The following is a 27,450-nucleotide window of genomic DNA, read 5'->3' as shown; positions in this document are numbered from 1 at the left end:
GCGGCAGCGGCTGTAGGAAACGTGACGACTGTAACTGGCGGGGCACATATTTGAAAGTGTGGGCTACTTAATAGCGACCCATACCGTACCTCTAAACTATGCACTTTTGGCAATAGTTTGCTTTACATATTTCATCCACGAATGCGTACAGTTACACAGTCAACGTTTATCTTCTATTCTTGCAACATGGTGAATGAGGCTGAAATTTTCTCGATCATTCGTGTTATCTTCCCTGCCTTTAAAATGAAACCATTCACGCCCATATCCATACCTTTGCTTCTTTTATATTATAGTTATCGCGGCTGTACTCAAGGCATGAGCGTTGGCTGCGGATGTGGTGGTCTCACATTGCCGTCCTGGGCGAGATGCCACTGGAGGTGATTTACCGATGTGACCTGTTACTATGGTCAAGAGTGTTTCTTTGACGTGCGGACTCCTGTGAGGAGTGCTTGAACTGTGTAGTACTGTGTTGTATAAGCTTGTAGTAACAGAGGAAGGGAAGGATTTTGTGAAACCTGGAGATGACACATAGTCTGCTCTTCTCAATTAGCAACAACTACGCCGCTGAGCTTAACGTTCCCGTCTGACGGTTGGATCCACATCAACAGTGTCACATGCCCTCACTTCATAAGTAACAATGGATAAGTTGGGATTTAGTCTGAGATATTTACGCAATATCTTGTGATTAGGAAAGTGACGCCACACCATCTTCTCACATTGTTGGTCAGCCGGCTGCAGTAGCCGAGCGGTTCTAGGCGCTTCAGTCCGGAACCGCGCCGCTGCTTCGGTCGCAGGTTCAAATCCTGCCTCGGGCATGGATGTGTGTGATGTCCTGAGGTTAGTTAGGTTTAAGTAATTCTAAGTCTAGGGGACTAGATGTTAAGTCCCATAGTGCTTCGAGCCATTTGAACCATTTTTGAAGTACTGGCAGTGAAACTTTCTTGCTCTCAACCAGCATGGGGTACTGGAGGGAGGGAGGTGGGTCACTCCTGGAGGGGCGTGAGAGACTTATTGGAAGGGGGGACGCAGACAACAAACAAGGGAAACTCCTCATCGCAGCCCCTTCAGATTTAGTGCCAAGGTGACAGTGGATAGCCCGTCAAAAACTGAACAGAGAACAAGCATGAAAACAGGAAGAATGTGTACTGAACTGTGAAAAAAAAATAGAAACAGTGAATGGTCCAAGAACGAGATGTGCAATAAAGAGCAGGCTAAAACAAGAATGGCATCGTGGATAAGTGGTCACAGTGTTACACTGCCAATCGCGAGAGGGCATCACTCTTCTGCCTGGTTTGATGCGGCCCGCCACGGATTCCTCTCCTGTGCCAACCTCTTCATCTCAGAGTAGCACTTGCAACCTACATCCTCAAATTTTTGCTGGATGTATTCCAATCTCTGTCTTGCTCTACAGTTTTTGCCTTCTACAGCTCCCTCTAGTACCATGGAAGTCACTCCCTGATGTCTTAACCTATGTCCTATCATCCTGTCACTTTTCCTTGTCAGTGTTTTCCACATATTCCTTTCCTCTCCGATTCTTTGCAGAAGCTCCTATCATTCCTTACCGTATCAGTCCACCTAATTTCAAACATTCGTCTGTAACACCACATCTCAAATGCTTCGATTCTCTTCTGTTCTGCTTTTCCCACAGTCCTTGTTTCACTAGCTCACAATGCTATGCTCCAAACGTACTTTCTCAGAAATTTCTTCCTTAAATTAAGGCCTATATTTAATACTAATAGACTTCTCTTGGCCACGGATGACATTTTTGCCAATAATAGTCTGCTTTTATGTTTTCCTCGCTCCATCCGTCATTGGTTATTTTGCTGTCTAGGTAGTAGAATTCCTTAACTTCATCTACTTCGTGACTATCAATATTGATGTTAAATTTTTCGCTGTTCTCATTTCTACTACTTCTCACTACTATCGTCTTCCTTCGATTACTCTCAATCCAAATTCTGTACACACAGACCGTTCCATCCATTAAGCAGATCATGTAATTCTTCTAAATTTTCACTCAGATAGCAATGATATTTGTCAATTGCATCATTGATATCCTTTGACAATGAATTTTAATTCCATTCCTGAAACTTTCTTCGATGGGCATATTGAACAGTAGGGGCGAAAGACTACATCCCTGGCTTACACCCTTTTTAATCCGAGCACTTCGTTCTTAGTCTTCCACTCTCATTATTCTCTCTTGCCTCCTGTGCATATTGTATACTACCCATCTCTCCCTATAGCTTACCCATATTTTTCACAGGATTTAGATGGTTCAAATGGCTCTGAGCACTATGGGACTCAACTGCTGTGGCCATTAGTCCCCTGGAACTTAGAACTACTTAAACCTAACTAACCTAAGGACATCACACACATCCATGCTCGAGGCAGGATTCGAACCTGCGAGCGTAGCAGTCGCGCTGTTCCGGACTGAGCGCCTAGAACCGCGAGACCACCGCGGCCGGCCAGGATTTAGAACATCTTGCACTATTGTACGTTGTCGAACGCTTTTCCAGATCGATAAATCCTATGAACGTGTCTTGATTTTTCTTTAGTCATGCTTCCAATACCAACGACAACGTCAGAATTGCCTCTCTGGTGCGTTTACCTTTGCTAAAGCCAAACTGATCGTCATCGAATATATCCTCAGTTTTCTTTTTCATTCATTCTTATATTATTCTTGTCAGAAACTTAGATGTATGAGATGTTTAGTTGATTGTGCCATAATTCTCGTACTTACCAGCTCTTGCAGTCTTCGGAATTGTGTGGATCAATTTTTTCCGAAAGTCAGATAGCACGTCGCCAGTTTCATACATTCTACACACCAACATGAACAGTCGTTTTGTTGCCACTTCCCACAATGATTTTAGAAATCTCTATAGCAGAGGCTCCGACCACTCTGAAACGGTATCAATGGCTCTGAGCACTATGCGACTTAACTTCTGAGGTCATCAGTCGCCTAGAACTTATAACTAATTAAACCTAACTAATCTAAGGAGATCACACACATCCATGCCCGAGGCAGGATTCGATCCTTCGACCGTAGCGGTCGCTCGGTTCCAGGGTGTAGCGCCTAGAACCGCACGGCCACTCCGTCTGGCGCGACGGTATCGCATGTGAATTTCTCGGCCTCCGCTATCAGGCACAGAAAATCAGGATTCCCCTTAATAGGACAGGCGTACACTACACATAGGAAGCAGCTACTAGGATATCAGAATATGTTAGGCGTGCACATGGGGCTCTTTTAGGCGAAGAAACCCTCCCTTGGGATTAAAGACTATTTTCCTGATAAATTAGCCGCAATTTCCTCAGAGAACGTTCGTCGTCGCAGATCAGAGGTGGAAAAGGTGAATATGATTTTAGTGAACTGCAGGATCATCCAATGAAAGGTACCTAAATTGTATCGCATACTGAAGGTTATAAGGCACATATAGCACTAAAATAAATGAAAATGTCGTGTGACTGGGGCCTCCCGTCGGGTAGACCGTTCGCCGGGTTAAGTCTTTCGGTTTGACGCCACTTAGGATTGACAGTCTGTCGTGCTGACCACTCAGCTACCGGGGGCGTACACAGATAGCATCTGGAACAGGAAGTTGATTGAAACAGGACGTTAATGACAAGGAAATCCTAAGTTCAGATTTGAATATTTACCGTAAGGATACGTTAGTCGCCAATGGTGGCGGCGTATTTTTTGCAATAAAGAATTTGATAAAAGTTAGCAGCGTTATCACGGATTCCGATTGTGAATTCATCTGGGTAAGTTAAGTATCAAAGATCGGTCAAAAATGGTAATCGGATGCTTTTATAGACCACCTCGGTCAGGAGCTCTAGTGATAGACCGCTGCAAACAGTACTTGCAGTATATTGTTAGTAATTTTCCTGATCATGCTGTTATAATAAGGGGGTGATTTCAACTTGCCAGGTATAGACTGGTAGTGTCACACGATCAATTCTGATGCCAGTGAGAGGGATTCTGCGACATTGTTCTGGATCTCCGAAAAGTGCTTTGAGCATATAGTTAGAAAATCAGCTCCTGAGGGTAACCTCTTAGACTTCCTGGCAACAAACAGACCCGAACTAACAGAATCAGTTAATGCAGATGAAGGTATCAGTGATCATGCGGTTGTGATAGCATCTATGGCAACGGATCTGACAAACAGTGTTAATAAAGGTAGGAAGATAGTTTTGCTTAGCAAGAGTGACAGGATACAACTTTCTGAACATCTGACCTATCACCAACAATTTTCTGTAGTGAGGATGAAGATGTGGAAAACAAATGAAAAAAATCAAAGGAATCGTGCAATATGCCGCAGAAAAATATGTTCCGAGTACGGTGGATAGGAAAGACTAACCATGGTGTAATAGGCGTTTAGAAAACTACAACGTAAACAAAGAGAACTTTACCTCACATTCATGAGAAGCAAAAACCTAGCCGACAAACAAAAGACAAACGAAGCAAAAATGGGCGTAAGGAGGTCAATTAGTGAAGCAATGACTTTGAAAGTAAAACTTTGTCAACTGATCTGAGTAAAACACCCTAACAGGGTAAAATCAGTAAGTATGTAAAATTCAGTACGTTAACCGAAACCATACACTACTGCCCATTAAAATTGCTACACCAAGAAGAAATACAGATGATAAACGGGTATTCATTAGACACATATATTATACTAGAACTGACATGTGATTAAATTTTCACGCAGTTTGGGTGCATAGATCCTGAGAAATCAGTACCCAGAACAACGACCTCTGGTCGTAGTAACGGCCTTGATACGCCTGGGCTTTGAGTCAAACAGAGCTTGGATGGCGTCTACAGGCGCAGCTGCCCATGCAGCTTCAACACGATACCACAGTTCATCAAGAGTAGTGACTGGCGTATTGTGACGAGCCAGTTGCTCGCCACCATTGACCAGACGTTTTCAATTGGTGAGAGATCTGGAGAATGTGCTGGCCAGGACAGCAGTCGAACATTTTCTGTATCCAGAAAGGCCCGTACAGGACCTGCAACATGCGGTCGGGCATTATCCTGCTGAAATTTAGGGTTTCGCAGGGATCGAATGAAGGGAAGGCCACAGGTCGTAACACAACCGGAATGTAACGTCCACTGTTCAAAGTGCCGTCAATGCGAACAAGAGGTGACAGAGACGTGGCATCCCATACCATCACGCCGGGTGATACGCCGGAATGGCGACGACGAATACACGCTTCCAATGTGCGTTCACCGCGATGTCGCCAAACACGGATGCGACCATCATGATGCTGTAAACAGAACCTGGATTCATCCGAAAAAATGACGTTTTGCCATTCGTGCACCTAGGTTCGTTGTTCAGTACACCATAGCAAGCGCTCCTGTCTGTGATGCAGCGTCAAGAGTAATCGCAGCCATGGTCTCCGAGCTGATAGTCCATGCTGCTGTAAACGTCGTCGAGCTGTTCGTGCACATGGTTGTTGTCTTGCAAACGTCCCCATCTGTTGAGTCATGGATCGAGACGTGGCTACACGATGCGTTAAAGCCACGCGGATGAGATGCCTGTCATTTCGACTGCTAGTGATACGAGGCCGTTGGGATCCATCCAGCACGACGTTCCGTATTACCCTCCTGAACCCACCGATTCCATATTCTGCTAACAGTCATTAGATCTCGACCAACGCGAGCAGCTATGTCACGATACGATAAACCGCAATCGCGATAGGCTACAATTCGACCTTGATCAAAGTCGCATTTCTCCTCCTTACACGAGGTATCACAACAACGTTTCACCAGGCAACGCCGGTCAACTGCTGTTTGTGTATGAGAAATCGGTTGGAAACTTTCCTCATGTCAGCACTTTGTAGGTGTCGCCACTGGCGCCAAACTTGTGTGAATGCTCTGAAAAGCTAATCATTTGCATATCACAGCATCGTCTTCCTGTCGGTTAAATTTCGCGTCTATAGCACGTCATCTTCGTGGTGTATCAATTTTAATGGCCAGTAGTGTATATTTATTCGCTCAGTGACCCTACTGGGATCGAAACTGAATATGACAGAGAGAAGGCCGAATTACTGAATTCTGTCTTCGAAAATTATTTCACACGGTCTCTCCTTTCAATAGTCGTTGAACGTCAAAATGACAGATATTGAGATAACCGATTGAGGAATAGAAAATCAAATACAATAACTTTGTAGTGGAAAGGCGTCAGGACCAGATGAGATACCTATAACACTTTACAAAGTTTATGTGAAAAAACGTGCTCCCCGTCTAGCAGCAATTCATCGTAAATCACTTGAGCAACGAAGGATATCTGGCGTTTGGAAGAAAGCGCAGGTCATTCCCGTTTTTAAGTAGGACCGTAGAGCAGATGCGCACAATTATAGCCCAATATCGTTGATGTCAATCTGTTGTAGAATTATGAAACATGGATTATAATCAAGGATTATGACGTTCTTGGAGAATGAAAATCTCCTCTATAAAAATCAACATTGATTTCGGAGACAGCGATCCTGCGAAACTGAGCTCGCTCTGTTCCTCCATGAGATCCACTGTCTCGAGCCGAGCGACCGCTACGATCGCAGGTTCAAATCCTGCCTCGGGCATGGATGTGTGTGATGTCCTTAGGTTAGTTAGGTTTAATTTTTCTAAGTTCTAGGCGACTGACGAACTCAGAAGTTAAGTCGCATAGTGCTCAGAGCCATTTGAACCATTTTTAGATCCACAGTGCCGTAAACAATAGCGCTCAGATTCATGTCGAGTTCCTTGACTTCAGGAAGGCATTTCACACTATCCCGCACTGCCGTTTAGTGAAAAAAATACGAACTTACCTGGATAGCTGATGCCAGTAGGAACCAAAATTACAAATGTTGTTTAGGTCTACAACGCATAATTTGTAAACTACGGAAACGGGATTGCCCTGTTGCCGTATGTTCTGGACAACGCATGACCGGGGCAATCCCACGGCCAATCGGAGCTCGTGGCGCCAAATTACCGTAGTTTAAAAATTGTGAGTTGTCAACCCACCCAACATTAGTAATTTTGGTTTCTACTGGCATCATCTATCCAGGGTTAAAATTTCGTGACACAATTTTTCTCCAATTTTCATATATGATCCAGTAGAAAGCGTCAGATGTTCTCTGTGGCAATTCGCAGATGAGGCGGTTGTCTATACCAAAGTAGCAACGCCAGAAGACAGTAACTATTTGCAGAATGACCCCAGAGGATTGATGAATGGAGCAGGCTCTGATAGTTGATCCTGAACGTAAATCAATGTAACATATTGCGCATACATAGGGAAATAAATCCACTTCTGTATAGCTACACTGTTGATGACAAACCACTGGAAACAGTGTCTATCGTAAAATATCTATAGTAACTATCCGGGGCGAACTTCAGTGGAATGACCGTATAAAACAAACAGTGGGAAAAGCAGAAGCCGAACTCAGATTCATAGGAAGAATCTTAAGGAAATGTAACTCATTCACGAAAGAAGAGGCTTATAAGACGCTTGTTCGACCGATTCTTGAGTAGTTTTAATCTATATGGGATACCTACCAAATATTAATGATAGGAGAGATGGAGAAGGTATCGGGATCGTTTAGACGGTGCGAGAGCGTTGTAGCGATGCTAAACAAACACTATTGGCAGATGTTACAAGAGAGGCTTTATGCATCACGGAGAGATTTACTATTGAAATTTCGAGAGAGCACTTTTCAGGAATAGTCTAACAACATATCACTTCCCCCCACATACGTCTCGTGTAATGATCACGAGGAGAAATTTCGAGAAATTAGAGCCAACAAAGAGGCTTACCGACGATCATTCTTCCCGAGCACTATTAGCGAGTGGAACAGGGCTCAGTTATTGGTACAGAAACTACCCTCCGCCACACACCATTATGTGGCTTGCGAAGGGTGATGTAGATATAGATGGAATGTTATCCATTTCTTCTGCCTTATTTGATCCTCCAAAGCTCTCTTAAATTCTGATTCTAATACTGAATCCCCTATCTCTTCTAAACCGACTCTCGTTTCTTCTTCTATCAAACCAGTCAAACCTTCTCCCTCATAGAGGCCTTCAATGTACTCTGTCCACTTAGCCGCTCTCTCCTCTGCATTTAACAGTAGAATTTCCGTTGTTCTCTTAATGGTACCACCCGTGCTCTTCATTTGACTTTCCTATATGCTGAGACAGTTCATCCGACAATCATTGCTTCTTCAATTTTTCACATTTTTCATGCAGCCGTTTTGTCTTAGCTTCCCTGCAATTCCTTCTTATTTCATTCCTCTGTAAATCGTATTTATGAATGTCCCTCATCATTTTTGTATTTACTTCTTCCATCGATCAACTGAAGTCTTACTTCTGTTACCCACGGTTTCTCCGCAATTACCATCTTTACACCTGTTTTTCTTTTCAACTTCTGTGATTGCCCTTTTTAGAGATGTCCATTCCTCCTCAACTGTACTGCCTACTGAGATATTCCTTATTACTGTATCGGTAGCCTTAGAGAGCTTCAAGCGTATCTCTTCATTCGTTAGTATTTTCACATCCCACTTCTTTCGGTATTGATTCTTTCTGGCTAATCTCTTAAACTTCAATCTACTTTTCATCTCCACTACATTCTGATCTGAGTCGATATCTGCTCCTGGATGCGTCTTACAACACAGTATCTAATTTCGGAATCTCTGTCTGAGCATGATGTAATGTAACCGAAATCTTCCCTTATCACCCGCATAAAATCTCTAAAACTCGCCACTTGTGATTTGTTCTTTTGCACTACAACTAGTAAGACATGACGCCAGTTTGAAGAGATCTGCTCCGTGAGAATTACTTTACTTGGAGTGTGTGTACTTAAGGCAATTGTGACTAGAGTAACCGTTGAGATTTTATGTAGTACGTGATTTATGCCATGTGCTGTGACTGCTTTGTTTACCTGTGTCTGCGCTCTGTCATCTATGTAGTGCAAAATGCGAGCAAGGAGTCAGACAGGCGTAACTATGCGTTCATGGGGTGTAGGAATTGGGGAGTAGTTGAACTATAGGCCATCAAGAAGTGTGAAACTGTCGAAGAAATGGGATGCGAAATGATTAACGTTGTTAAATTGTCATATGGGGGATGATTGTTGAGGATGGTGATGGTGGTGACGATGACGTTTAGCATCTTAGGTCGGTAAACGGCGTGGTCATCAGCGCCCTCAGTTGAAATAAATATAGATGAGGGTTGTGAAAAACGACGAAAAAATAACAATGTAATTTAAATACAAATGGTACTCTCACGCAAGCAGCGAGGACATAACCCTGATAGTGTGAGAAATAGCAAGGCCAACCAAGACCAACCATTGTTGAGGAGGACTTGTTAATCGGATACGAATTATTGGCAGTGGTTCGGTGGGGTGAATTCCAATATTTGGAGGAGTTAATGGGGCGTGTAGCGTTAAGTTAGGTGCATGTTTGATGCCAGTACAGAAATTTATTTAGCATTTAGCCAGTTTCTCTTATGTCTCTGTATTTTGAAATGGCGTTTGAATGCATTCCCGACGTGAGTTCAGGAATAGTGAGTGATCGATATGTTTCGCGGACGAAAGGAAGGAAGATTAAAGTTTAGCTTCACGTCGACAACTGGGTTATTAGAGACGAAGCCCAAGTTCGGATCAGGGAACGATATCTGCCGTGCTCTTTCAAAGGAGCCATCCCTTAATTTGCCTTAAGCGATTTAGGGAAATCACAAATGTCTACACTTGGATGGCCGGACGGGGATCTGAACTGTTGCCCTTCCCAATGCGAGTGCAGATTGCCACACCACTGCGAACTACTGCGCCACTTCGCTCGGTTTTCGCGGAGGACCTTGTGCGGGGGAGACTGTTACAACAGATAAGTTTGAGGGTCGTATGGCGGGATACGGTGTTTGATCCTGACAAAGTCTGTTGTAGGAAGGAGGCAATGTGAGGGATATACTTAAGGGGCATCCAGTGTAGGTATCTATTGATTAGCTGTTAGTAGAGAATTGATCTTTGGTAACTTTTGAACGGATATTAAGATGGAGTGCATGGGGGTGAGGTAAGGCATAGGGGATACTAAGCAGGAAAGGTACGTCGTTACTTCCAATTGTATTAGAGACTTTCCCATCCAAGTATTTCAGGAGAATTTCAGGTCAGACGAGCTGTGGGATGAGGGACTATGTCACCCTGGAACGAGTGTGTAAACTGAAGCTACCTCAAAGTTCTGCAGCGATCTACTAGGCCTGCTTCGGACAGAAGCAACAATATAGATGAAAATTGTGGTCTATGAGACTGAAGAAATTATAGGAAACAAGATAATGGGATCAGGTAGGCCCTCTATACGGTGGCACAAGTAATAATGTTTTGTAGAGGAGGGTAAGTATGAAATGTTCTATGGGAACTTTGTAGAAATGTTGTGGCCATGCAGAGGTGCTATTCTTGTGGCCAACTGGAATTCAACACTGAGCTACAGGCAGGGGATAATCAGTTGGATATAAAGAGGAGTTTAGGAAGGTGTAATAGGTTTGAAGGATGTTTCCTTTAGGATGAAAGTATGGATTTCGTGTTAGAACAGTGTATGTATAAAGAGGAACTTGTGCATCTTCATGTTTTCGCGGTGTAAGACTGTTCCACAAAATTTCGGGCGTGCAGCCGCATAAATTAAGTTTCTTCTTCTAATATTTCGGCTGAATACTGTCCAGCCATCTTTATAATGAGTCGAGGTGACTAACGATCCAACACTTGCTCCGTCCTTTTAAACTCTAGGACCGAACCACTGCGTATGCGGCCAAAGATAAACGAGGCGCCAGAGACGATAGGCGGCAAAGACGTGTAACATATGTATGAAAATTAAATCTATGGCTGCGCAATCGATCCACATCGGTGATATCGATGTGACACGGAGAGCTGTACTGTCGCGACGTCTTTGTGATTTAATTACAGAAATTTCCGGATTCCTTGATTTGTCCAAGCTGAAGCCGCTATCTCTATTAATAAAATTCGTCGCCAACAGAATTTCAATTGCTTCTTTCACTACTGAGTCCCAGAAAGATGAAGTCGAGGATAAAATTTCGACATTATTGTACACCATAGAGTGCCAATGTCAATACAGTGCTCTGCCACCGCAGATTTATTAGGTTGTAAGAGATGGGTGTACCTGCGGTGCTTTGTGCATCTCTGGTACGTACCGTCTGTCCGATGTATGAACGGCCGCACTCACAGGGGATCTTATAAACCCCAGGCTTCCAAATCATCACATCATCTGTAATGGGGCCCAGGAGTGCTGAAGTCTTTGGTGGAGGGCGAAAAACAGTTTCACTTTATGTTTCCTGAGGATTCGTCCTATTTTTGACGAAAGGTTTCCCACTTATGGCAGGAAAGACATGGATTTAAAACTTTCCGCGTCTTCTTCCGCTCTTCTTGTGTCCACTGTTGATTTCATTTGTAATGCCTTACGTATCTGCTTCGGAGAGTACCCGTTGGCTTCAGAAGCTCTTCTCAGGTGTACAAGCTCGTCCTCCAGACTGCTCTCGTCGTGAATGACCTATGCTGTGTGTACTAGAGTTCTGAAATCATCTGATAGCTTCGACATATATGGCATATCATGCAACCTGCTAAAAAAAAGTGTGTGACTGCATTCTCTACAATTAACCCATTGCACAAACAAATGCTTACTTGAGGGATATTTTCCTGATGAGTTAAAACTGTCTAGGATCGTCCCAGTATACAAAAAGGGAGATAAAGACTCCCCATCTAGTTACAGGCTTATTTCAATAGTACCCGCATTCTCCAAGGTAACAGAATGCATCATGTACCCACAATTAGCATCTCACTTTGAGAATCTAGGAATAATTAATGCTACAGAATACGGGTTTAGGAAGAATCTGTTGATCATTGATGGAATCAACACGGTAGTCAGTTACATCCTCAAAGTTTTTGAGAACAAAGGCTTTGCTCAGGTCTCATTCTGTGATCTAAGCAAGGCCTTTGACTGTGTTGAGCACACGCCACTACCAGAGAAACTAGAATTCTATGGCGTCAAAGGAAACAGTCTCAGACTACTAAAAAGTTATCTCAACAACCGTAAACAGGTAGTTTGTGTTGGTAATGAAATGTCAAACATAGAAAATGTTAAAGTAGGTGTGCCTCAGGGATCTGTACTGGGGCCCTTCCTGTTTCTGATAATGATCAATGACCTCCCCTCGTTTATTACATCCACCACTGTATTGTATGCAGATGATACGACTTTTCTTCATAGCAGTAACAATTTTAATGATCTTAAAACCGGTGCTGAAAACACACTCACTCATGCAGCATATTGGTTCAGAGCAAATGGTTTCCTGCTAAATGAAAATAAAACTCAGCAGATAATCTTCACTCTAAGAGACAAGCCATTATCTGATGACCCTGGTTCTGTTAAATCCTAGGTGTTTATTTAGACGAAAAGTTATCCTGGGGCCAACATGTAAACTATATTAGTAGTAAGCTATCTAGAGTAATTTATTTATTAACACAGCTCAGAATTTGTGTACCTGAAACATACATCAGATCATCTTATTTTGCATTTTTCTAAAGTATAATATCCTATGGCATTATCTTGTGGGGTAACTGTAGTCATATACATGACATCCTATTACTGCAGAAGAAAGCCATTAGGACAATTACAAATTCTTCACATAAGGCTCACTGCAAACCCTTATTTACTAAACAAAAAATTATGACTGTAATAAACCTCTATATATACAATTCTTAATCTTTACGAAGAAGAACCTACAAGATGTGAAACGTAGAGAAAATGTACATTGTTACAACACAAGAAGCATCAAATACATATACACGCCTTACCACAGACTATCAAAATCAATAAATAGCTATGAAGTCACAGGGCACAAACTATTTAATAAGCTGCCACGTGCCGTACAGGATCTTCCTGAACATACATTCAAAGAAAGACTGCATGAATGGTTTATTGCCCACCCGTTCTATGATATCAATGAATTCTTCAATTGTAAAATGCAGTAATCCAACAGATGACCTACTGTACATTTATTGTAATATAAGCTAAAATATTTCAATAGTCAATACCTTATCACACTGTATTATAAATTGTAACTTCATTTGACGTTGTCAATTGCTGTAATGGCCTAAAGACAATAAAATCTTTATTATTATTATTAGTAGTAGTAGTAGTACACTCATCGTCTGCCATTGATGGTGGTAGCTATTTCCACGTAAATATAAATCCGTATGGGTCGGTTTTCGATACTCTGCATGTCCAAAAGTGCCATCATCTTTGCGCCGTACCAATACATCCAAAAATAGAAGGCATCCATCTTTTTAGATTTCTATCGTGAACTGAATTTGTCTATGGATAGAATTCAGATGATTTAAAAATTCTTTTAGCTTGTGTTCACCATGGGGCCACACTAGAAGCGTCTCATGAAAAAAAGTTGGCCACCAAGGCGACAAAGGACTACCCATGGCGAAACTGTCAGACTGACCATAAAATTCGTTATTGAATAAAAAATATGTCGAGGTCAAAACATGTTCAAATAAAGCTGAAATCTTGTTATCGAAAGTCTTTCCTGTTAGAGACAATGATTCCGAAAGAGGAACCTTTGTGAACAACGAACTACATCGAAACTGACTAACTTATCAAAATTGTTCAGTTTGAGTGATTTCAGTTTGTCAATAAAGGCCTCGACTTCATCTTTCTGGGTCTCAGTAGTGAAAGAAGCAATTGAAATTCGGCTGGCGACGAATTTGATTAATAGAGATAGTGGCTTCAACTTGGACACATCATGGAATCCAGCACTTTTTGCAATTGAATCACAAAGTCGTCGTGACGGTACAGCTCTCCGTGACACATCGATATCACCGTGTGGATCGACTGCGCAGCCATAGATTTAATTTCTATGTATATGTTACACCTCTTTGCCGCCTATCAACGTCTCTGGCGCCTCGTGTATCATTGGCCGCATACGCGGTGGTTCGGTCCTCGAGTTTAAAAGGACGGAGCAAGGGCTGGTGCGTTACACCTCGGTTCACTCTGAAGATGGCTGGATGGTATATTAAAAGAAGAAACTGAATGTATGCGGCTGCACGCTCGAGATTGTATAGATCAGGAATATACTAATTGGGAGGGTGGTTTACGTATTTAGGTGGAATACAGAGCAGGTTGTGGGATAGTTGGTAGTGGTGGATATTTTGGATGACAATACTCAGGACTCTTCTGTCTTCAGAAAAGGAAAGTGTACAAAGGAACTGGGATGAAAGCGATTAACAATGGATCAGATAGGCACATTTATTTGTGGTTTGGTAAGTGGGGACTTAAAAAGCTCATCATTTTAAACCTGGCGCCTATGACTGCTACATCTTTTTTGTTAGATCTTTATCCTTCGCTGAAAGCACTGCTACCTTTCATTCGAAATGCTTAGTTACTTATCCTCAAATAACCTGCTTCTTCCGTAAGTTCTCTTTTACAGGCGTGGACATAATACATTCATACGCTACTCATTCATTCAAACACATCACAGATACAATGGGTAAGCTTGTAGTAAAACTTTCTTCATATCTTAACAAAGGAAATAAATGTGTGAATAAAATGAGAATTAAAACTGTTGGGTTAGGAGCTCTGACCACAGGCCTATTTGAATCATTATTCTGATTGAATGGGACACAGTCTGTGTCACCAAATTTTAAACAGCGAAAGGAAGCGTTTGGTTTAACTTCTAGTAATCCAACACGAAGGGGTGATTGAGATTTATTAAGATTCTTCAGAGCAGATGCTAATTCAGCTATCTCTGCATAATGGTTCAACAGTGTTTCGGTTTTATCTAAGTAGAGTTGCAACACCTTCCACTCTTATAAACTCTCTTTATAATTTGGCTAATTACATTAAAACGTTTCTTATAGCACAGCGTTAATTCTGAGCTTCTGATAGTTTATATAGTACCTCTCAGTACGATAATTAAGAGCCACATTTTTGTCAGTATTGCAACAGGTCATTTTTCACACTTCACGAATTGGTTATTATTTTGATCCTGAGACCAGCGACGTTTCTTCTTAGCAAGGAGGTAAAAAAAGAAAGGAGTTGTCTTAATGTCACAAACCTAAAGCCGACGTCTGCCATCTTAAAAAGCCCAAAATTTTAGGTTCACCGCGTTTATACTTTCCCGTGACATCACTCCGACGTGCCCGTGTCCAGTTTTGACCACGTTTGGTGCTTCAATTGTTAAGAGACGTAGTTGTATAATCAGATACGCCAGACTGCGTAGGTTACAGGTGTACTAATCGATCCGATCGTAATCTACAGTTTAAAAGAATCACATTTCCATCATAAGAGGAGCCGCTCAAGCAATATTTTCTTTTTTATACATGAATATTTATGGTTGCACTGTTTACTTTTATTGTAGTGGTTTTATTTCTGTCGTTTGATTTTGGATTTGCCTTACTTTACTCAGTCCCCGTTCTCTCTTCTTTCCTGTGTTTTTCATTGTCTTCCAAAATGCAGACGCTCTGACATCCGAGTCAGACTGTATCAACGGTCTCGTCCCCGCACAGCACACGGCTGCGTAACTGCACGCATTGTTGGGGCAGCATCTCATGCCCTAAATTCCTTTCGCCGATAATTATTCGTTGTTTAAGTTTCCTCCCCATTTAAAAAAATGGTGCCTAGAACAACCAGAGACAGCTGTCATGTATGTGTGTGTGTGTGTGTGTGTGTGTGTGTGTGTGTGTGTGTGCTTCGCTTCCTTTCTGGAGAAGGTTCGGCTGAAAACTTATGCGGACACACTTTTCATCATGCCTGCCTGCTGCTGGACGTCTGAGTAGCAATCTATCCGCATGAAGTTTGTTGTAAATAATCCACTGTACTTAAACACAAACAATACTGTATATAATTACAATATCGGAAGAAGAAAATGTAGGACATACGAAGATTCACAATGCTGCAACCAAAAGTTTTGATCACTTACCCACTGATGCAAAATGCCTAATGGCAAAGTAAAATTTGAAACTAAGCTGAAAAGTTTATCTTTGACAACTCCTATTCCACAGAAAATTATCTACTGCTGTAATGTGTAAATGACGATGGGTAGAAGTTATTGACTAGCATCTGTCTTCGATTAAAAAACGAAAAAACTAATAAATGATCAGTATGGAGGCATATTTACAAAAAGAATTGATGTCAATGTATGATGACTTATGCCATATACCAAGACTTATCGTGCAAATGACATATGTAACATGAAAGTAACCAACTAACTAATAAGGAAACCTTCTGCTGTCGGAAATTCAGTTTCGGGATGAGATTTCGCAGGTTAGTAATATATCTCAAGGGTGTCTCACTCATAGAAGTCTTAAAGCGTACTATCCAGAAAATTCCAAGAAAACAGGCTCTAAAGTTTTAAGCGTAGCTCACATGCACCTCATATGGGAGGTCACAAGTAGCGAGCCAGCATACAGGTGAAATAGCTCAGTCAGTAGCGTAGTACCGTGCTAGGATGTCATACGGCCGATCCAGGTTCGATGCTATGCCGGCACGGGAGCTCAGTGGGTTCGGCCAGATGGTCTCCCAGCTTTGGTATCGACCATCCCATCCCCTTTTTATCATATCCGGCGGTTTTTTCTTTACTTCAGTTATGTCCGTCAATCTTTACCGCTCAGTCGTTTGTTTCAGACGAAAATAGTTTACAAAGCGTTAAATCAGTGCAGCCCACCCAACCCCATCGAAATTAAATATTCCCAGTATCCGACGTCCAGTCACAGTGGTATATCACAGTGAGTGTCAAAGACGTTAACCGACATCGACCACATCGGATCCATCTAGCCGATTCGCCCCCTCCTCCCCCAACCCCCCTCCCCGAAATCTCTCTGCACCCACTGTGAAGTGGACGACGCAGACGACCACCGGTTCCATTGTGGTCCAGCTAGATACTTGCGCTGCGTATTTTGGCGTTTCTCACACACCAAACACCCACTCATATCGACATCCATAGACTGTTATTCCAGGAGGGTACGTTTTAACCCACCAACAAAACTCACTCTGTGAACTAGCTCTGTGGCCACACAAATCGTTATTTTTTTTTTAAATTCTAGCCATAAGTCAGTCCTGGAGTATTAGAATTGTCGCAACGAACGATACTGTGAGAAACCGTGTTATCAGCAACACTTCTCCAATTTCTTAGGGAACACCTTTGATGGCCCGCCTCGCAGCTGGAACATGCAAGCAAAAAGAAGCTGAAAACTGATCTGAATCCACCCGACACAAACAGAACCGACAACAGAATCTACGCCACGACCTTTGGACGTGCTGGCCGACGCAGGACCCGCTATTCAAGGCTCCCACAAAAAAAAAGACTTATTATGTTCCTTGCCTTTATTCTTTCTCTCCCCTCATAGCTGCAAGTTAGTGGTGCAGGGAGTAGTATTAAATAGGGGCCAACGCCTGAAGTGGTGGTCTTTTTTTTACTTAGGGCAAAAGTGGCAATGGAAATTTTCCTTCCTCTTTTTGGATCCCTTTTCTGCTCCCCACGGAAAAAAGGGTCTAGCTGCCCTCCATAGTAAAAAAAAACTGAGCGCTCAGTGGAAAACCAGTCATAAGCAGAGATGAGACAGCAGAAAGGTAGAAGGAGTATATAGAGAGTATACAAGGGCGACGTACTTGATGACAATATTATGGAAATGGAAGAGGAAGTAGATGAAAATGAGATGGAAGATATGATACTGCGTGAAGAATTTGACAGAGAACTGAAAAACCTAAGTGGAAACAAGGCTCCGGGAATAGACAACCTTCCGTTAGAACTACTAATAGCCTTGGGAGAGCCAGCCCTGACAAAACTCTTACCATCTGGGGAGCAAGAAAGGTGAAATACCCTCATACTTCAAGAAGAATATAATAATACCAATACCAAAGAAAGGTGTGAAAATTACCGAACAATAAGTTTAATAAGTCACGTTGCAAAATACTAACACGAATTCCTTGCAGACGATTGGAAAAACTGGTATAAACCGACCTCGGTGAAGAACGGTTTGGATTCCGTAGAAATGTAGGAACACCGAGGCAATACTAACCTTAGGACTTCTCAGAGAAAAGAGGTTACGGAAATAGTATTTGTAGACTTACAGAAAGCTTTTGACAATGTTTAGTGGAATGCTTTTGCAAATTTTAAACGTGGCAGGGGTAGGACACGGAGCGAAAGGCTATTTACGATCTGTACGGAAAACTGATGGCAGTTACAACAGTCGAGGGGGAAGAAAGGGACGCAATGGCTGAGAAGGGAGTGAGGCAGGCCTGTAGCCATCTCCGATGTTATTCAATCTGTATATTGACCAAGCAGTAAAGGAAACAAAAGGAAAATTTGGAGTATGAATTAAAATCCAGGGAGAATAATTAAAAACCTTGAGGTTTACCGATGACATAGTCATTCTGTCAGACAGCAAAGAACTTGGAAGAGCAGATGAAGGAATGGACAGTGTCTTGAATGCAGGATATAAGATGAACATCAACAAAAGCAAAACGATGATAATGGAATGTAGTCGGATTAAATCATGTGATGCTGCGGGAATTAGATTAGGAAATGAGACACTTAAAGTAGTAGATGAGTTGTGTTATTTGGACAGCAAAATGACTGATGATGGTCGGAGTAGGGAGGATATAAAATGTAGACTGGCAATGGCAAGGAAAGCGTTTCTGAAGAAGAGAAATTTGTTAACATCGAGTACATATGTAAGTGTCAGGAAGTGTTTCCTGAAGGTATTTGTATGGAGTGTAGCCATTTACGGAAGTGAAACAAGGACGATAAGCAGTTTAGACGAGAAGAGAATAGAACCTTTTGAAATTTGGTATTGCAGAAGAAAGCTGCAGATTAGATGGGTAGATTACGTAACTAATGAGGAGGTACTAAATAGAACTGGGGAGACAAGGAATTTGTGGCACAACTTGACTAGAAGAAGAGATCGGCTCGTAGGCCACATTCTGAGACATCAAGAGATCACCAATATACTACTGAAGTGACGTGTGGAGGGTAAAATTTGTAGAGGGAGACGAAGAGGTGGATACAGTAAGCAGATTCAGAAGTATGTAGGTTGCAGTAAATACTCGGAGATGAAGGGGCTTGTACAAGGTAGAGTAGTAGTAAGAGCTGCATTAAAGCAGTCTTTGGAATGAAGACCATAACAAACAACAAAATATGCCGCTAATTACGCTCTCACTCTGTCTGGAAACCTATTACCACCAGCATTTGTCTGTTCACAACAGATAACCAGTAACTTTGTCCCCGTGTTCAAAAAACAGTAAAAGAATATAAGCACAACTATAGTAACGTTGTAATAACGTCTTCCAAATCTGCGAAGCTGACGATCTAACTGTGTACTGAATTTCTCAATTATGTGGGTCAAGAACGGTTTCTGTTAATTACTGACTCTTGGGCTGGACAACCAAAGCCTGAATTATACGACGAAATCTTTTAGGATGACAAGTGATCACGAACATGTACGATTACAGCGATTACTCCAAATTGTACTCCACTTGTTCAACCATGTGACGTCTGTTTTTACAGACATGTAAAAAGTCTGATAATACGTTTACAAAATTATGCTTATATTATTGCAAATAATACATAAATAATTATCGTGAAGACTGTATAAAAATACAATCAATATTTCATTATCAGCTGCCATCACCAATTTTTAAGGAAATGATCCAATAAATCTGGTATGCTTCCAGGCTTTGTGATGAAAGAGATGTTTCCAGGAATGCCAACGAAGTAGGTTTTTCAACAGATGTTTTTAAAAAAAACGTTCCTGTGAACAATTGTAATTCATCAGTTGTGCAAGATGCCAAAATATTTTTTGTTTTCAATATTGTTATGACAATTACCATTCTGATGCTTGCACATAAAGTACAAAATTGACAAATGAATATGATACTGAAAAAAGTTTCATATAATTGAAACTGCACCCAAAATTTTGTGACATTGGCAGTCAATTTACCTCCATTAAAAATGCTTTTGAAATTATTCAACTTTTTAAAAATAAAATACTGATGAGTGCTATTCACATTTTAAGTAGCTGTGACAGCCATTTCATAAACAAAATTATTTATGATTTAAGTGAATATTTTAGGCCATTAACTTTTTTTAGCAGTTATAATTTTTAAAACGATTAAAAAAACGAAATGAAACCATACCAACAGGTACATGGGATCGAACACAGAGCGGAGTCATGGTAGCCAAGCATACTACTGACTGAGCTACTTCATCCGTTTCCTGAGTGGCTGCTTATGACCCGTATATGACGTATGTAAAAGCTACACTTAAAACTTTAGAGTCCTTTTTTCGGAATTATCTGGATAGTGCGCTTTAAGACTTCGATGAGTCGACATCCTTGAGGGATATTATAGTTAGAGTCATGGACAATGGCGGTCGAGTTTATAGCATTCCAAAATGCTGGAGGGCGTTTAAAAAATTTTATCTGTTTTTTAACCCTATTAATTGCTATTATTGGCCACACACTGAATGACACATCGTAGATGAGTTTCAAAGTGAGAAACTACAGTGAGACCAATGCACTGACTGTCTAATAAAACAAAAACTGTAATCAGCATGGAGGTAAACTTCTACGAAGTTCTGTTTCTCTGACATTTCAATAATACATACATACATACATACATTAATCCTTGTTCCATAGATTATGAATACGACTTTTTGTGTCACTTTAGCGTAAGTTTTGTTTACACAAAATAATTAATTTTTTTTACAGTTACTACTTCATATCTAAGAATTCATCTGTTGGGTAGAAGGAGTTGACATTCAGAAATTCTTTTAATTTGCTTTTAAATGTTGGTTGGCCATCTGTCAGACTTTTAATACTGTTTGGAAAATGACCAAAGATTTTTGTGGCCGCATAATTAACCCCTTTCTGTGCCAAAGTGAGGTTTAATTCAGAATAGTGGGTATCATCCTTTCTTCTAGTGTTGTAACTATGCACTTCGCTGTTATTTTTGGTTTGTGATGGGTTATTAATGACAAATTTCATAAGTGAATATATGTATTGCGAAGGCACTGTGAATATCCCGAGTTCATTAAATAAATGTCTGCAAGGTGATCTTGGGTGGGTTCCAGCTTCTGATTGCACGCTTTTGTGCAATGAATACTTTCTCTTAATGACGAATTGCCCCAAAATATGATGCCATCTGAAAGCAGTGAATGAAAATAGGCATAGTAGGATAATTTATTGGTACATTTATCACCAAAATGTGCAACAACCCTAATAGCATAGGTAGCTGAACCTAAAGGTTTCTGCAGATCATCAGTGTGTTTCTTCCAATTCAATTTCTCATCGATTCACACACTTAGAAATTTTGAATGTCCTGCCGTAGCAACAGACCTCCGTCCACACTCTATATTTATCAACAGACTTCCGATCACATTCTACATTTATCAATGGTGTTATGCCATTTACTGTACATAATTGTATAAACTGTGTTTTCTCAAAATTTAGTGACAGTCCATTTGCAGAGAGCAACTTAATAATTTTCTGAAAGACATTATTTGCAACTTTCTCAGCTGATTCTTGCTCCTTGGATGCAATTACTATACTTGTATCATCAGCAAAAAGAACTAACTTTGCATCTTCAAGAATATAGAGTGGCAAGTCCTTAATATGTATTAAGAACAATAAGGGACCGAAGACTGAACCCTGTGGGACACCGTTCTTGATACCTCCCCAGTTCTCATTGCACACGTTTTGGGCTAACAGAGAACATGCAGGTAAGGTGTTTGCAAATGTGCACTTACAAAATATTGTGCATACGAGTTGAAAGCTGAAAATACGACGAAGAAGAAGCAGTACCAGTAAGCAAGCTACAAGCATTATTTCCTAGTTCCAGTTACCAATACATATACAGTAAAAGTGGAATAAAATGAATTACAAAAGTGTCCTTTTCACATCAGTTCCTTCTCTTCTTGGTTATTTGAAATATAAAACAAGTTACAGTACATTCAAGAGACCAAATGTGTCTTATTATTACAAGAAATACCCATCCAAGAACGGAAAAACGTTCTAAATTGCCTTCCTTACATTATGTTATTCATGTAAGCACTGTAATTTTTGTATTTAAAACAGCTGTTACAGCTGTTACGTACGCATGACACAGATAATAAACAAGAAGCTATCGTAAACTGTAGTTTGGTAATGTTTTGCTCTATTTAAGAAGGCGGCAGGCCCCGCCCACTCTGCCTTCAAAACAACGTACAGCGTAAACACAGACTAACAGAACTGTCGCGACATTCTGACTCGTTTTTGCTACCCACTGCAACAGCAGCGCCGTATGCGGTCAGCAAGCTACACTTTTGCATACGATACCAGATGCAAGAGAATATTACCGTTTATACTGATTTGTAACATAGTTTTTACAATGGGCTGTGAATATAGTGCCATAAAAGTCGACAATAAGTAAAACATTACACCACATTTGAGATTATTTAGTTTTCTAAGCACCCTGGGAGGTACGAAACGGTGCATCACGGGAAAATTTATTTCCAAGTCTCTTGTACAAACGATTACGGTTTAACGTCGTTTTTCTTTCATGTTGTTGTTGTGGTTTTCAGTCCTGAGACTGGTTTGATGCAGCTCTCCATGCTACTCTATCCTGTGCAAGCTTCTTCATCTCCCAGTACCTACTGCAACCTACGTCCTTCTGAATCTGCTTACTGTATTCATCTCTTGGTCTCCCTCTACGATTTTTAACCTCCACGGTGCCCTCCAATGCTAAATTGGTGATCCCTTGATGCCTCAGAACATGTCTTACCAATCGATCCCCTCTTCTGTCTGGTCAAGTTGTGCCACAAACTTCTCTTCTCCCTAATCTTCTTCATTAGTTATGTGATCTACCCATTTAATCTTCAGCATTCTTCTGTAGCACCACATTTCGAAAGCTTCTATTCTCTTCTTGTCCAAACTATTTATCGTCCATGTTTCACTTCCATACATGGCTACACTCCATACAAATACTTTCAGAAATGACTTCCTGACACTTAAATCTATACTCGACGTTAACAAATTTCTCTTTTTCAGAAACGCTTTCCTTGCCATTACCAGTCTACATTTTATATCCCCTCTACTTCGACCATCATCAGTTATTTTGCTCCCCAAATAGCAAAACTCCTTTACTACTTTAAATGTCTCATTTCCTAATCTAATTCCTTCAGCATCACCCGACTTAATTCGACTACATTCCATTATCCTCGTTTTGCTTTTGTTGGTGTTCATTTTATATCCTCCTTTCAAGACACTATCCATTCTGTTCAACTGCTCTTCCAAGTCCTTTGCTGTCTCTCACAGAATTACGATGTCATCGACGAACCTCAAAGTTTTTATTTCTTCTCCAAGGATTTTAATACCTACTCCAAATTTTTCTTTTGTTTCCTTTACTGCTTGCTCAATATACAGATTGAATAACATAGGGGAGAAGCTACAACCCTGTCTCACTCCCTTCCCAACCAATGCTTCCCTTTCATGCCCCTCGACTCTTATAACTGCCATCTGGTTTCTGTACAAATTGTAAATAGCCTTCCGCTCCCTGTATTTTACCCCTGCCACCTTCAGAATTTGAAGGAGAGTATTCCAGTCAACATTGTCAAAAGCTTTCTCTAAGTCTACAAATGCTAGAAATGTAGGTTTGCCTTTCCTTAATCTTTCTTTGGGATTGGAATTATTATATTTTTCTTTGGAATTATTATATTTTTCTTGAAGTCTGAGGGTATTTCGCCTGTCTCATACATCTTGCTCACCAGATTGTAGAGTTTTGTAAGGACTGGGTCTCCCGAGGCCGTCAGTAGTTCCAATGGAATGTTGTCTACTCCGGTGGCCTTGTTTCGACTCAGGTCTTTCAGTGCTCTGTCTACACGCAGTATCGTATCTCCCATTTCATCTTCATCTACATCCTTTTCCAATTCCATAATATTGTCCTCAAGTACATCGCCTTTGTATAGACCCTCTATATACTCCTTCCACCTTTCTGCTTTATCTTCTTTGCTTAGAACTGGGTTTCCATCTGAGCTCTTGATATTCATTCAAGTGGTTCTCTTTACTCCAAAGGTCTCTTTAATTTTCCTGTAGGCAGTATCTATCTTACCCCTAGTGAGATAAGCCTCTACATCCTTACATTTGTCCTCTAGCCATCCCTGCTTAGCCATTTTGCGCCTCCTGTCGATCTCATTTTTGAGACGTTTGTATTCCTTTTTGCCTGCTTCATTTACTGTTTTTTTTATATTTTCTCCTTTCATCAATTAAATTCAATATTTCTTCTGTGACCCAAGGATTTCTACTAGCCCTCGTCTTTTTACCTACTTGATCTTCTGCTGCCTTCACTACTTCATCTCTCAAAGCTACCCATTCTTCTTCTACTGTATTTCTTTCCCCCATTCCTGTCAATTGCTCCCTTATGCTCTCCCTGAAACTGTGTACAACCTCTGGTTCTTTCAGTTTATCCAGGTCCCATCTCATTAAATTCCCACCTTTTTGCAGTTTCTTCAGTTTTAATCTACAGGTCATAACCAATAGATTGTGGTCAGAGTCCACATCTGCCCCTGGAGATGTCTTACAATTTACAACCTGGTTCCTAAATCTCTGTCTTACCATTATATGATACCTTTTAGTATCTCCAGGGTTCTTCCATGTATACAGCCTTCTTTTATGATTCTTGAACCAAGTGTTAGCTATGATTAAGTAGTGCTCTGTGAAAAATTCTACCAGGTGGCTTCCTATTTCATTTCTTAGCCCCAATCCATATTCACCTACTACGTTTCCTTCTCTCCCTTTTCCTACTACCGAACTCCAGTCACCCATGACTATTAAATTTTCGTCACCCTTCACTGTCTGAATAATGTCTTTTATTTTATCATACATTTCTTCAATTTCTTCGTCATCTGCAGAGCTAGTTGGCATATAAACTTGTACTACTGTAGTAGGTGTCGGCTTCGTATCTATCTTTGCTACAATAATGCGTTCACTGTGCTGTTTGTAGTAGCTTACCCGCATTCCTATTTTCCTATTCATTATTAAAGCTACTCGTGCATTACCCCTATTTGATTTTGTGTTTATAACCCTGTATTCACCTGACCAGAAGTCTTGTTCCTCCTGCCACCGAACTTCACTAATTCCCACTATATCTAACTTTAACCTATCCATTTCCCTTTTTAAATTTTCTAACCTACCTGCCCGATTAAGGGATCTGACATTCCACGCTCCGATCCGTAGAAAGCCAGTTTTCTTTCTCCTGATAACGACATCCTCTTGAGTAGTACCCGCCCGGAGATCCGAATGGGGGACTATTTTACCTCCGGAATATTTTACCCATTTTACCATACAGTAAAGCTGCATGCCCTCGGGAAAGATTACGGCCGTAGTTTCCCCTTGCTTTCAGCCGTTCGCAGTACCAGCACAGCAAGGCCGTTTTGGTTAGTGTTACAAGGCCAGATCAGTCAATCATCCAGACTGTTGCCCCTGCAACTACTGAAAAGGCTGCTGCCCCTCTTCAGGAACCACGCGTTTGTCTGGCCTCTCAACAGATACCCCTCCGTTGTGGTTGCACCTACGGTACGGCTATCTGTATCGCTGAAGCACGCAAGCCTCTCCACCAACGGCAAGGTCCATGGTTCATGGGGGGAAGTTTTCTTTCATAACAAAAAAACAAAAAAATATATATACGACCTCTTTCTGTAAAAAGTCAGAGTTTCTGATGTTAACTAACAATTTTCTTTCATAACAAAAAAAATTTTTGGTTAACATCAGAAACTCTGACTTTTTACAGAAAGAGGTCGTATATCTAACCAACAAAGCAGAGTTTTGATCGCTACACTTTCAACCAAATCAGTGAATGTGCAACTTAGGATACCTATATGGAATGTAATACTTACATTATGCAACGTATCGAATAAGCTACCACAAGTGTAAGTTAAGGGAAAACAACGCAGACGATATAATAAATCGTCAAAGCCATTATAACTGTTTCCCAATACAGGAGAAAATTATTCCATAATTTTTGCTAAATATGAGCCACATGAATCTTCAACAGATTCGTTTTTGAAGCGAAACTCATTACATTTCCCAATATATTTGTTTATTAGAAAGTCTAGTGACGTGTAAAAAAGAAAGAACGATTGGACTCCATAAAAAAAATTAACTGTCAAGGAAAGTGCCTATGATTATAACAACTAAAATATACTTCTCATGCCTGAAATGTGTTTTATAGCCACTTGGTTCAAAGGAATAAACTACAAATACAGACATATTCGAAAATATTTCTTGATGAAGAGTTGTAGCTTATGTTATTGAATAATTGTGATTCAGCTGTTTTTACATGTCTTTCACGATAATTCAAGTCTCTTGGTAACTTACTGAAGCATGGAAAACACAAATATAACCACTATTCCTTTAATTAAGTAGAAAATAATTGAAAACAAACATTATCCTTCGACGAATGTGGCTGCTTTCTCATCGCTTGGGGCGCTAGTGTCGTTCCAGCCGTCACATGGCAACAACTTTCACATCAGAAAGTGGCATGACTGTATTTATTAGACTGTGGCATAAGTCTATAGTGCAATCTGCCGTCTCTTTTTTACCTCCACGCTTCTTACCTTGCTGACGTCACCAGCAGCTGCAGTGAAATGCTGCATGATCTCTACTCCTCTTTTGTAACCTCTAGCACTAAGTAGCTACAAATAGCGTCCCCTGGCAGCCATTTATGAACGACTGAATATCTGAAGGTCTTGTGCCAGATCGTTGAAAGGTGAAAAATAAAAGCTTTAAATAACACAAAGAAGAGTGATGGATAGAATATGGATTTTTCATTTAGTAAAACAGAGTAATGTTGTCTCAACATTATATACAAGTTTAATATGTCATCTGAAGAATGGGATACAACTCCTCGGCAGTCTCTAATGACGTCATATTTTATTCGCTGTTTATTTTCGACCCGTAGATAATAAATCGGTTATCTTCTGTGCCAAAGCGTCATAATAGTCAATAAAAATAAATGAACGTGTTATTAAGAGATAGATATTGCCTATGCTTTTTGTCGCGTGTGGTAATTGAAATCATGTGTGTACACATTTTGAATTATACCATTGGCTGATAGTAACTCGCTATTTTCCCTTCTCTAGTACTCGTATCCTATTCTTCAGCTTATCTGTATAGGTCAACAAATTTTACGTTTGTTGTCTCTTTTCGTCTTCGCTAGTACTACTATCCTTCAGTTGACCTATAGTTCCAACAGACCTACTCCATACAAATTTTACTTGTGTCGCTTTTTTTGCCTTCGCTAGTACTAGTATCATATTGTGTAGTTGATACTACTACTAACGCATGTCAAAAAACCAAAACAAGTAAAATTTGTACCCCGTATTTCAGTTGACCTTCAACTGAAGCACAACCTGTATGAGTGAACTGAGGCATTCCGCGCCGGTGTTTTTTCGCTAGTAGT

At 40.8% G+C, this 27,450-nt stretch overlaps 1 protein-coding gene across 8 annotated transcripts in view; it reads left to right on the top strand.

Annotated features, from left to right (window-relative positions):
• The window catches only part of LOC126359421 (leukocyte tyrosine kinase receptor), an 815,186-nt gene that overhangs the window by 360,360 nt on the left and 427,376 nt on the right, over nucleotides 1–27,450 (top strand). The window lies entirely within an intron of this gene.

This window comes from Schistocerca gregaria, chromosome 1, assembly GCF_023897955.1.
Source record: "Schistocerca gregaria isolate iqSchGreg1 chromosome 1, iqSchGreg1.2, whole genome shotgun sequence".
Lineage (NCBI taxonomy): Eukaryota > Metazoa > Arthropoda > Insecta > Orthoptera > Acrididae > Schistocerca > Schistocerca gregaria.
Note: the sequence above shows the minus strand (reverse complement) of the source record. Positions and strands in the feature narration are given on the sequence as shown.